Source organism: Eschscholzia californica, unplaced genomic scaffold (genome assembly GCF_041429995.1).
Source record: "Eschscholzia californica isolate CP2 unplaced genomic scaffold, dmEscCali1.0.p SCAF_5, whole genome shotgun sequence".
Lineage (NCBI taxonomy): Eukaryota > Viridiplantae > Streptophyta > Magnoliopsida > Ranunculales > Papaveraceae > Eschscholzia > Eschscholzia californica.
In genome coordinates, this window is record NW_028238472.1 from 42,320,239 (window position 1) to 42,333,515 (window position 13,277).

Consider the following 13,277-nt stretch of genomic DNA (forward strand, 5'->3'; position numbering starts at 1 on the left):
AAGACAGGGGGCAGTGGTGGTGGTGGTGAGATGAGGAAGACCATAAAAAATAATAATTTATGAATGTTGTTGGCCGGAAGTTGTCGTGTGACGACATTTTATCCGTGATCTTCTTAATGAAGGAGAAGATGTGAAGTAGAAAGAGATAGATGAAGTAGAGGAGCAAGAGGGTGGAGTAAAGGAGAGAAAGAGGAAAGATGACTGTGGATAAAAAAATTTACTAGTACAGTAATAGTTGTTTTGGTAAAACCAAACTTTTTGGCCTTAGGTCAAAAGAAATGGTCAACTCATTGCGGCAAAACAATTTGTTGGTATGTTGGAAATAAAAATAGACTATGGAAGAAGTAGATTTAGCAAAAGCTAAACTTGGAGATGTGCCCGTTAAACGCCTATACAAATCTCCTCACATAATGACTTGAGGAAACTTTCTTTTACTTACTAGTTTATGTTTGGGATATGTTTTAGGAAGTTTTAGAGGGCCCTCCCATTCTTGTTAAAAGGCCCCTATTTGTGAATTCGGTACGAGGCCATCGAATTCACAAGAGAAATTTCGGCCCGAGCCCACCGATTGTACAAGAGACCTCTCGGTCCTAACCAAATTTCTACACCGATAGCGTATTTTGTGATTTCGGTGGACTCGGACCGAATTGTGGGTTCGACGGGCTCGCACCGAATTCACAAGAGAGACCCTTTTAACAAGGATGGAGGTCCTTTTAAAACTTCCCTATGTTTTATCTTATGAACAACATTTTCATGCAACAATTTATGAAGTAGGACTCTTAAGATCCTGCATGTTTTCATTTAAATAATTAACTACAAGGGCTCTCTAGACCATTAACTATGACTCTTAAGATTTATAACTTACAACTCTCTAAATTATTACATAATGACTCATAATTCTAATAACTCCTCACCATCTAAATTCTACATGACCCAATTCATAACTATCCATAATTCAAATTAGTATTTCCTATACTCTCCCTTAATTTGAATTATTTTCTTTTTCATCTTCTGTGTGACAAATACCTTCGTAACTTCCAAAAGAGATATTTTAAAGCTGACAGTTACGAATTTCATATTCCAGCATTTTCACCTAGTCACACAATTCATCACACTTAGCTTTTAGACACTCATTAAAATAATTCATATTGTTTTGGTCGCCGAGGTTGCAATCATCAACTTCGAATTTGCATATTTCCTTCAAAACTCTAATTACCTTTTTGGAAGTTTTCCATAATCTTCAGTCTTCACTATAAAGAAAATACTAATATCCCCATTAGATTTTCATTTTGATAGCCTCGTGTATTTAGACGCTTATCGTATTTTAATAAAAAATATTTGGATTTGTCTATGTTATATTTAGCTTGATCTTTTTCGGATTCAGAGGCTCTTCACATCATATTGGATTCATAGGCTCTTCACATCACGTGAGCTTGATCATAACAGATTCATAGACTTTTCACATTACTTGAGCTTGATCACATTGGATTCAGAGGTCCTATCATTCACACCACCAGGTTAACAAATCTTTTTCTTGATTTCTTCTCCTTCAATTTTTTCTCTTTTTTATTCGGTCTGGTGTTTTTTTTCTTTCTCCATGCTTGTTTTCTTTGTTAATATTTTCTTCCATGAAAAATTCGCATACCTATCAATCTCCATCTATCGTGTTGATTTTTAAGTTTTGTCGAACTCATAAACATTACTTAAACCCCCAATTTTTTTTTCTTCTTTGTTCAATTTTTACATGAAAAATACACCAATCTTAATTACTTTTCAATTATCATAAGACGATTGCTTTATCAAGATGAGACTGAAGATTGAACCTTCGGCTGTAGTACCACTTTGTTAGAAATAACAATGGACTACGGAAGAAGGAGACTGAACATAAGCTAAACTTGGAGGTATATGGTGTAGACGCCAACACAAAACTCCTAACAAAATGACTTAAACAAACTTACTCTACTTCTTGATTTTTGTTTTGGATAATATCTCATCTCATGAACAACACCTTCATGCAACTATTTATAAAGTGGGACTCTTAATTAAGAGTCTACATTTTTTCATTTAAGTAAGCAACTCAAAGGGTTCTCTACACCATTAACTATGACTCTTTAGATTGGTAACTAACCACTCTCTAAATTATTACATTTAAGTAAGCAACTCAAAGGGTTCTCTGAACCATTAACCAAGGGCGGAGCTAGGATTTTATGTTAACCCGGACTAGCCTAAAATTACTAAGAGACCAAAATTTTCATTTTCGATATATATGCACTAATAAGTAGTATTTCAAAAGCAAAAAAATTTGCCCCGTACCAGATTTTCTTCGACTAACTTTTCGATAAAAAACGAGTGATTCTAAAACTTCACATTAGAAGAAATAAGATTTACGTGAAAATTTCGTTATTAGTTTAAACAACAAAAACTTACGAAAAATGAGCAATCAAGAGTTTATAATGTATGTGATCATTGGTAATTTATGGACAAAGACATTATTAGAACATAGTATGGAACCTAAAGAAATGGGTAAAACTTGACGTCGCAAAATAAGAAATAAAAAAAATAAGGGTCAAAATAGAATGTAGTCCAGAAATAGGGGTCATAAATTGAGACCAAAAAGAAAAAAATACAAAACACAAGGGGCTAATACCAAATTAATTCAATAAAAAAGAAAGAACTTCAAAATGGAGGAGAAGGGTTTCGATCCCGTGATCTGTAAGGTGGGAGATAACGTTAAAACCACCCTGGCTACCACGAACTTATGTTATAAAATTGCATTGGCCAGTTCTATTCAGACGGATTCAGCCCCTGGCTGCAGCCAGGGGCTGCCTCCACATAGATCCGCCCTTGCCATTAACTATGACTCATAATTCTAGCAACTCCTTCCTCTCTAAATTTTTCATAGCTATCTATAATTAAAGTTAGTATTTCCAACATAGTTGTATATTGGAAGTTAAATTTTTTTTTTTTTTTTTGAGAACTCGACTACGATCTACATTAGTCGCTACAAGGCATTCATACATCATGAAGATGTCATAAGCACGATAACCGTCTAATTCAAACCTTGAGTGAGAGAAGCCTAAAGCCCAATAACATGAAAGAGGCCTAAAGTCTGAAAAATTATTACGTTATATACTTTAATATATAGCCTAAATTACATGAGATAAAATCTTGATGACAAACTGCTTCCACCAAGACTCGATCCTACGACCTCATAGACTTAAGGGGGTGTCAAACCGTTCTGCCAAAGTTTGGTGGACAAGTTAAAACTGAATTAACCCTTAAACAATTTGCCAAAAACAGGTAATGCACACATAATGATCATGGGAATCAACTGGAACCCATGTCTACCTGTTTTGAAGGAAGAGAACGAGTTCTTTTTTTCTCATTGAAATTTCTCCCCTATAACTTCAGCCATCTCCCCCCTATGAATCTATCTACCAATTAAACAAAACTTCACTCATTGTACATTTATGTAATATTCGAAATATAGCTAATATTTATGGCGTTTTGTCTTTATTAGTGAGATTATATGCATCTTGAGGAGTATAGAGAGAGAGAGAGAGGTGGGTGAGGGATACTCTCCCTGCCAAAATCGTTTTCCTTGATTTTCAAACCTAAAGACATGCCTACCTTTCTTAAACAATTAGGAAGTAAACCTTAGTTTATTAACCTAATAACAAAACTCAAATTATTTAGAGACTAGCTTGAGTAATTTAAAAAAGAAAAAGAGAAGACAAATATTGCAACAATGCTAGATATTTTATTGTACTTAGTTATCATAATATAAACTATGTAATTGCAAACAAAACTAAATGCACATACTTATTTTTTATTAGATTGAGAATATGGCTTAATATTAATTAGTGTTGTACATTTGACAGTTTCTAACAACTAATTGCAACTATTTTTTTTCTTTTTTTTAAAATCATTCTATTAAATGTACAAATTACATCTAAACATTTTATACGACTTTGATTCCATAGACTTTGATTACATAATGAGAATATAAAATCAAACACATCATGATGGTTGAGGGAGAACTTCAGGACTAAATATATACCATAAGTATGTAGATTTTTAGAATAAGTAAAGTAATGTAATTAAAACTCATGATTCAAATCTATTACCTCTTGTATATCAGAGTGATACACATCTAAGTTTTAACTGAGAGATCCGTTAGGACATGGAGAGTTGGTGAGTCTGTCATTTTGGGACACACTAGCTACCCAATATCTTGGGTCGGCCCTGGACCTAGGCGACCCAGGCATTCGCCTAGGGTCCCTAAATTTAAGGGCCTCCAATTTTTTTTTTTGAAACGGAAAATGCATTAAACCAAACAAGATTACAGAGTTAATCCTATTTATAGGATGAAGAAAAAAAGGGATCAAACTGTAATGAAAGTTAACAACAGGTACTATTCCAGGAACTTAAATTCTCGGGGGATCGAACCATGAAGCTGCCATATCATGGGCCAACTGGTTTTGCAAACGTGGGCAGTAGATTATTTCCACGTGTTCTTTTGAGAAGGTTTCACGTAGCTTCATTACAGCCGTCCATATATGCCAGGGGATTGTTGGATCGACGGTGGAGATTAATTCCACCATAACCCTAGAGTCTGTTTTTACTATAAACTAGGGTATATCCCGTGCCCTAGGGCACGGACACTTAATATCAGTTAAATGTTACGAAATTTTTTGTATATTTTTTTGAGAGAGAGATTTTTATTAGTTATTATTTTTTGTATTATTTTTTTGCTTCTTTTCTCTTAAATTAGTTATTATTTTATTGAGAGAGAGAAAGATTTTACTTTCTTTTTTTAACCCTTAAAATTTATTTTTTTTCTTTTTTTTTTCTTAAATTAGTTATTTTATTTCTAAAAATGAAACGATTATTGTTTTTTATATAGGTAACTTTATTTCTACGAGGACTATATTTTAAATTTTGAGAAGGGCTTCTAGACAATATCCCTTATTAAAAAAAGATGTTTGTCCCAGTCATCGTTTTCCCTTCTGTTTTATTATATAGATTGTCCCAACTCCATTTCAGCCGCTACCTCTAACCCTAGAAAAATGCTTTCCATTTCGCTTTGTAGTGCAGTTGAGGATGTGATAAGCTTCATTTTGTGTTTGATGATGGTACCGGAACTATCCCTTGCCACTGCTGCAGAAGATCCACCATTGAATCGAAACGATCCATCACAATTGATCTTTATTTTATTTTCTGGTGGTGGAATCCATTGCGAATCCTGCAAAAGTTGGTTAGGGTTAATAGTAATGGGGGTATTAGTAACATACCTTAGGGATTCTTTAGTACGTTTCCAACAGCCAGCTTCCATGGGGCTTTCATTGAAGATGAGATCATTTCTAGTTTTCCACCATGATCAGAGAAGATAAGTTGCCTCAAACCACAATTTATTTTCATTTGCCTTTAAAAGCAGACTTTTTTAGGGTACCAAGTAGATCGACGGTGAGATGCTCTAGATCTGGTACATTAATGTAGCTGATAAGCTCTTTAAATTTGATGGTGCTGAATAAATGGTCCCTTGTCTCTATCTCCTGTCTATCACAAAGATGACAATAATTTGGTACGTTATCAACCCTACTACTGATGTTAGTTAAATTTGGTAAACCATCATGAACCAATTTGCAAATGAACAATTGCATGTTAGGATCCATATTATTTTGTTTGGCTAGTAGAGTTGGTATAGTAGTTGATTAGTGAACTTAAGGTCAAGTGTTCGACACCTATGACTTACATTGTTTTTCAGAAAAAAAATTCCCTTAAAAATAGACACTAAAAGTAAAACTGTAGATACCAAATAACAAAGCTTACCCAAATCCATTGAAACTAATTAAAGTTAGGGTCTTAATAAAAGAACAAAAATCAAATTAAATACATATGTTTATAATTTACTTTTTTCTCTTTTCTAATTTCTCTTCAATCTTCAATCTTCAATCTCACATTTCTATTTCAGTTTTTAGAATCTCTACAAGGGTTTATCACACATTTATACTTGAAGAATCATTTCGAGTCAACTACTTTTTGCATATTGTTGATCAAGCTATTTCATCTATTAAAATTAGGTTTGAACAGTTTCAAGTATTTGCAAACATTTTTGAGTTTTTATTTGATTTAAAAAAGTTAGACAATGAGAGTTTAAAGGTTTCTTGCACCAATTTAGAAAGCTTTCTTAAGGATGAACAATACGCCGACATTGATGGAGATGATTTATATTCTAAAGAGAAAGTTTTAATTTTGCTAGAGGATGCTAAAATACCAATTGAAGTATTAGAGTATTTGAAATTGATGGAAGGGTGTCCGAATGTGTGGATTGCTTATAGAATTCTTTTGACCATTTCGATTAATGTGGCTTCAGGGGAGAGAAGTTTTTCAAAGTTGAAGTCAATCAAGTCTTACTTGCAATCTACCGTGTCTCAAGAAAGAGTAAATGGATTAGCTTTGTTATCTATTGAACATGAAATAGCTGAGAATATTGACTACACAAATGTGATTAAAGATTTTGCATCGAAAAATGCAAGAAGAGCGGTGTTTAAGTAGTATTTGTTTCATGTATAACAACTATAAGAGCATCTCCAATGCAAAACTCAATCTTAGAAACTCGGAGTGCCACATAGGATTTTTTAAGTTTTTCTTAAAAAATCATCTCCAATGCAAAACTCAACTAAGATCTCAAAGATGATGTGTCGAGAGTGGAATAGAGATATCTCAAGAGGACACTCTATTTTCAGAGTGTCCTCTTGAGATATCTCTAATTGTCCAACTCATCAATATTTAAATTTCAACCAATAGAAATCAAGTCTTCGTATATTTCCAAAATAACTAATTATTTTTTTACAAAAATAACCATGACACGTAAGTAAAATAAAAGAGTTTAGAGTGTTGCATTGGAGGCATACAAGAATTGAGGATCTCTATTTTCGACACCTAGGAGTGAGAATCTCAAATGGAACTTGACAAATAGGACGAATAGAGATTTTTTTGAGTTTTGCATTGGAGATGCTCTAAGTTTTATAAAGATGTCAAATTTTATTTTTTTTTCGACTTAAAATGTAAGGGCCTCGTCCATATGTTCGCTTAAAGTTCCCAAAAGTCAGGGGACGGTACTGTCAGTATCACATGCACAAAAAAAAGAACTAGCTTGGATTGGAAAAGTATACCTTAATTTTGCTTTCTTCGAGCAAACTCTACCAATATGAGTTCCTTCAATTAACTCCCAAGTTACCTACTCCTAATGGGACGGGCTTGGTTTGGGCCACCAATTTCTTAAATTGGACGAGAATAGTTTAGAAATCTAAATTCGAAAGAATTTGAGATAAAAATGAGATTTTCTAGTGAACACATATTTATCCACCTTAATGTGATAATTCATATATTTTTAATATAAAAAGAACCAATAAAAACAAAAAATATAATATACAATAAAAACAAAAATTGTGACAAATAAACTAAATTAATCATTTTACGTAATTAATTAAGCATACTCTCGAAATAAATAATATTTATTACTAGCGTAACTATTAGTCATGAAAAGATTCATTTTACTTTCAAGTAAATAAATACATCCATTTAGTAATTTTGAGTTGATAAAGGAAGTCGGAAGTAAATCTGTTTATGAACTACATGAACTCCTACATAAAATTTCCCCCCAATCAGAGGTTGAAGTTGGGATGACCATTCCCAACCCTCTTGACCTATATATCTCTGCACAAGCTACACATAAAATATAAAGAGGTGTTATTAAGCCGTGTTATTAATTTAGAGATATCGAGAAAGTCCATTGTTTTCAACAAAAAGAAAAAGAGAAAGTCCATTGTTATTAATATTGTTATTAATATACAAAATTAACTGCCCGATAGCTGTCTTCTTATGCTAAAATCAATGTCGCCCACCATTTTTATATAAAAATAAAAGTAAGAATATTGAGATATCACAGTTGATGTAAAGAAAAAAAATATCAAATCTATAGTTTAGCCAAGTCTTATTTATTTAAATGTGATGTAGACAAACCGAATTTATTTATTTTTTTTGTTGAAATGTGTAGACAAAACCAATTAATTCAAGATTCTCTTAAAACACTATAACTTTTTAGTTAAAACGTACTTTTAATCATTGGGTTCTATACTTAAACTTATTTAGAGGGTGTCTATTCTCAAATTTAGGAGGTTAATTGGTGAGATGGTTTTGTAAATTGGTGCTTTTGTCTTCAAGTGAATTTTTAATTTTCAAGTTGCCAAAAAATACAAAGCTGCCAATATAGGGACAGTAAATTGTTTTACGAGGACAAAAGAGTTGAGACAAATTATTCCGGTTGGGGAAAACCTAAATGAAGGACTTAAAAGTAATTATGTAGTTTTTATTTTCTTCATCCAATTAAGGATGTATCGTTGTTAAATGACCAATTATGTATATTACTATTACTAGCTCTATAAATATCGGCAAATACTTTTTATTAGAGAGAAATATAAGAGGCGGAGAGTAGGTCTATTGGCCCCTCCGTGGCCAGAGAGGATCGAAAACTGTATTCAGTGTCTTTCGTTTATGTAAGAGGTGAAAAGAGAGATCACCATCCCTACCAAAAGAGGGAACCAACCATCTCCAATTTCCTTACTAACAAAATGTGATTATGTGAAGCCTCTAAACATTTTGGATTACTTTATAGGTGATCTTCCTTTGGGTCTGTCTATAAAGAGCCCTCTCGTTACCCCTAATAGACCTCCTTATACCAAGATTCAAAAACAATCTAATCATTGAAGCAGGTGAGACCTAGGGAGAACATCTATTAGCATCAAACACAATTTGTTTTCCAAGATAGGGGAATCTCCGCTTCTCTCTCTATCTCTATGATAGGAGCTATTACAAATCTGAGGCATAGTAGGGCTTCGTGCACATATGGAAGAAGATCTAATTTCAAGATAGGTCCATGTGTACTTCAACAAAAAAGAGATAGGTCCATGTGTTTAGAGATATTAACTAATTATTGCCACCTTCACTAATTTTTTTTTTTTTTTCGAAGGATCCACCTTCACTAATTGATTTCTTCAATCAATTGCTTCAAACATTTTATAAATGGTAAAAAGAAAACCGTTAATTACGTTTTGGCTCCAATTTGTAACTAATTCACTGTTTTGGTCTGATGAATGTTCGGAAATTTGATTTGGCATCCATAAGTGTTTGGGCTTTCAAATTGGCTCCCAGAATTTTTATAACCTTCCAATTCTATTCTCATGATATTTCTGTAATTTAATTTTTTTTCCTGTCAACCTCACCTCAACAATTTCAACCTCACCTTCTCCCACATAAGAAGGTCGCCAGAGAAGGTCACCGACCGACGATTTTTTCTGCGAACTTAAATTTTTTATTCCTTTCTTTTTAATCTTATTCTTCTTCCCCAATCTCTCATCTCGCCCACCTCCTCTCTCTCTCTATATATATATCTTCCCTTTCTCTCTCTCCCCCTCCCCTCCCGTCTCCTCCCTCTTACTTCTCTGTTCTGGCGAACAGGTTTCCCTTCGCCTGGAAAGTCGTCTGGATCTAGGAAAAATCCAACTTAAACTAATTGACGATGAGTAGAGAGAACCTAGACATAACATTCTTGGTTACTAGTTCATCATTCTTCCTTGTGAGACGATTCTCACACGTCACGTCGTGTGTGACGTTCTATTAACGCAAACACGTGTTTTTTTTTTCCTTATAGGTGATGTGGAGCACGTGTGGTTTTTAAGCCTATCACATGTGAGGTTAGCTTTGATCCCACAAGTTTGTGGTCATCCAACTCAAAACTAATTCAGAGTGAGTGAAGAGAACCTAAAACATTATATTCTTGATTATCACCTCTCTCCCATGTGAGACTATTTTCACACTTTCTAACTTCTTTAGGCTATTCCAATCTGATCTTGAAATCTTAATTTCAGTCTGGTTCCTATATATTTTTTTAAATTTCCCCCGTATCAATTATGCAATTTACAAAATGCTACAATCAAATGATATTACCAAGGTTCAACCATCGTTTGTTGTAGAAGAGTTGGATTTTAAGAACAATGAAAACTTACACGATACTCAGAGTTGGATCAAGGAATTTAACTACGATTCTGCTGTCCAAGTTTTGATACATTGAACTACGAAGCTGCGGTATAACCGACACTGTACCAAATGAATTGAAAGAGAGAGAGAGAGATTCTGATATTCTGATGCCTGCGTTTACCTACATTGTACCAAATGAATTTAAAGACTTAATGAAAAGGCAAACAAATTTTTCGAGGACCACTGGTTGTTTTAGTAAGATCTAGGGTTGCCTACAATAAGAGGACCATTTTTCATTATGTTCTATGATGTTTTTCCTGGGACCATTAGGGTTACCTACTGTATTATTGCATGTTTGTTGCATGCATTTTTCTTATCTCTTTTTTTCTAATTATTATGTTTTGATATTTCACTGTTACTTTTTTATGTACATTCCTAAGATGTTCGAACCAAAACTTTAAGCTATGCTGATACAAAGACCCTCTCATACACTCGCTTGGCCATCGCCTTTAATTGGGAAATGCTAAGTGTACAAAGGGGTTTTTGTTGACAAAATTCTTGACAAAAACCTTTTGTACACTCAGCATTTCCCTGTAAAAAAGAATACGAGGAGTTTACGTTGGAAAAATGACTTTCAAAACAAATTTTCCTTCAACCTCAGTCCTCACATTGGGTCATTGAGGAAAGTCATGGGTGTTTATAATAAGTTGTCAACCAGTCTATTGTAAACACTTAAAGAGGAGTAGAGAAGGGTTTCCATATGCGCGCACACACATACGCATGCATCTGCCTAGGGCCGGTTTTGGGCTTGCGGATTTTAAAATAAAATTAAACTCTTTCGACTATCCGAGTAATTTTATTTGAACTGGTATTTTGATAACAAGAAAATTGTGGGATTAGGATCCCACGGTCTTTTTCGAATTTTAGCTGGGGCTATAATTCAAGCCAGAGTTAACATAGATAACGCACAACAGGAACAAATGCAACTTTAGCTTTCTGAGCGTGTTTACAATCTCCATTATTATTCTCTACATGTGCAACCAGTTAATTGTGTTAAATCCGTGGGGAACAAGCAAAAGTTCACAATTTGCACCGAGGTTGTGGCAAAATCAAGTTCAAGTACAACCTCCATCACGATATGTCAAAACTCGAACTTATTGATGGTACCAACTAGAAAAGTTGGTCACACAAGCTTGCGATCTTCTTTGAACAACTTGAGATAGATTTCAAATTGCTAAAAGAACTAAGAATATACTCTATTGTTACTACTATCTAGATCGTTGTTACGCCTGCAAACGAAAAACGTACTGACCAAAAAACTCCCTTTGCTGATGTTGTCAGAAAAATAGGAGAAAGACCACAAAGCAGTAAGAGGTCACCTTCTTAATCATATCTATTATATTAAAACAGCTCAGTCGGTTATCCAGGGGATAAGTCTGACCGTTTATTTTCTCTACGAGATTTACCTTCGATTAGATCGAACGACTGATATAATTTGACTTAAAAAATAAGGGTATTAGTGTAAACAATTAATTATTTTGAATATTCGGTTACAATCTCCCTAAAATAACTATATCTCAGGCATCTTCTCACTCACGATTGCACATCCACTTTCCCCTTAATTTTAGTGATTTGGTTAGACTTCTAAGTCAGTTCAAAATTGTATAAATACGGTTCTCCCTCTCTACTCTTCAAACACATGGTTATCACTCTCCCCTGTTATTTTATCTGATTTATATTGTGATTTAAATTTATTTTCTTCTCCTCCAAGGCGTTAGCCAAGAGGGATCTTCCCCGTCCTACGGGGAGGGAACCTAGTGGAAGGAAACTGTTCGACTTGTTTGTTAGTTACATGTCTGCCGAATGAGTGGTAATAACTAATTTGGCGTTGTGCGTGTATAAAAAGTTTTGTTGCTCAGATTCCATTTTAGGGCTCATGAGGTGAGAAATTGAACCTATGGCACCTACTTGATCATTCCCAAGATGGACCAACTGAGCAAATCATGTTGAAAGAGTATTGAATATGAGTTGGTATCTAACCCACCTTGGAACCAACGAAACTACTTTCATGGTTGATCTCTAAGGCAAGGTTTCTATTAAGGCAGTTATTAATGTAATGGGTATATACGTGTGTTTCAGGAATTAAACAGAGAAGGCGGTGGGATTTGGATTTTCAGTGGCTATACAAACTGAAATTCTGGAGATATCTTATGATTCTAACGAATTCTTTTTTTTTTACTTGCTTATCTTATTATAGTGAAATTTATCTCGCCGTTGTTCGTAGTGGAGTAGATTTCACAAACCGAACTACGTGAATCTCTTGTCTTCTTGTGATTGTTTACTTTAGTTGATACTTTTCTTGGTTTCTTGTTCTTCGTCACAACAAATTACATATCATGTGTAAAGAGAGGGCCGGACAGAAATAATGTTTTTCAAGGTGGTCCAACAAAATTTTCCCTGCGTTTTCTCGAATGTGAGGGTAGGCTATACCTCACAGTAGATCCAGCCCTGGGGGTACCTATCGCTCATTTTGATAGTATATCTTGCCGAAACTTATCTATCTTCGCGTTTCCTTAGTTTTCTAACACCAGTGATTCACCATCACCCGATTCCCGCATTGCAGTACTTCCAACTCCTACACCAATCCGCCTACTTATTTTGCGGACTATATTTTTTTCAGCTTAGAAACATCATATTTGCGTAATCTTTATCCACTAGTCGATTATATCAAATACAATCAATTTGGTTCTCCTAAGGCTTTTCTCACTTTCCTTATCACAACGTAAGAACCAAAACCTTTCAAACCCACCACTAAGTGTCCTAAATGTTGTGAAGCAATAGCCAAAGAAATTTCGAGACCAATTATGCGTGGTCTTGAATTCCTTGCCTTTTGACAAGAACCCCATCGCTATAAGCTTTACAAAATTAAATACAACTCAATCATAAAACGTTATTCGTTGTCGAAGAGTATACCGAAGTTGAAGGCATTGACTATCACGGTACATTAGCTACAATTGCCAAATTAGTATCTGTTTGTGTCTTGTTATCCCTTGGTTCTATCCAAAGATGGTCCTTGAGTAAGTTAGGTGACAACAATCCTTTCCTCCAACGAGACTTAGAAAAAAAAAAAGTCTATATAACCATTTAACATTCCTCTTGGTTTTAGCAGAAAATGTGACACAATATAGAATTTATCGCTTATGGTTTGAAACAATATAGAATCGTGAAAGTTCCAA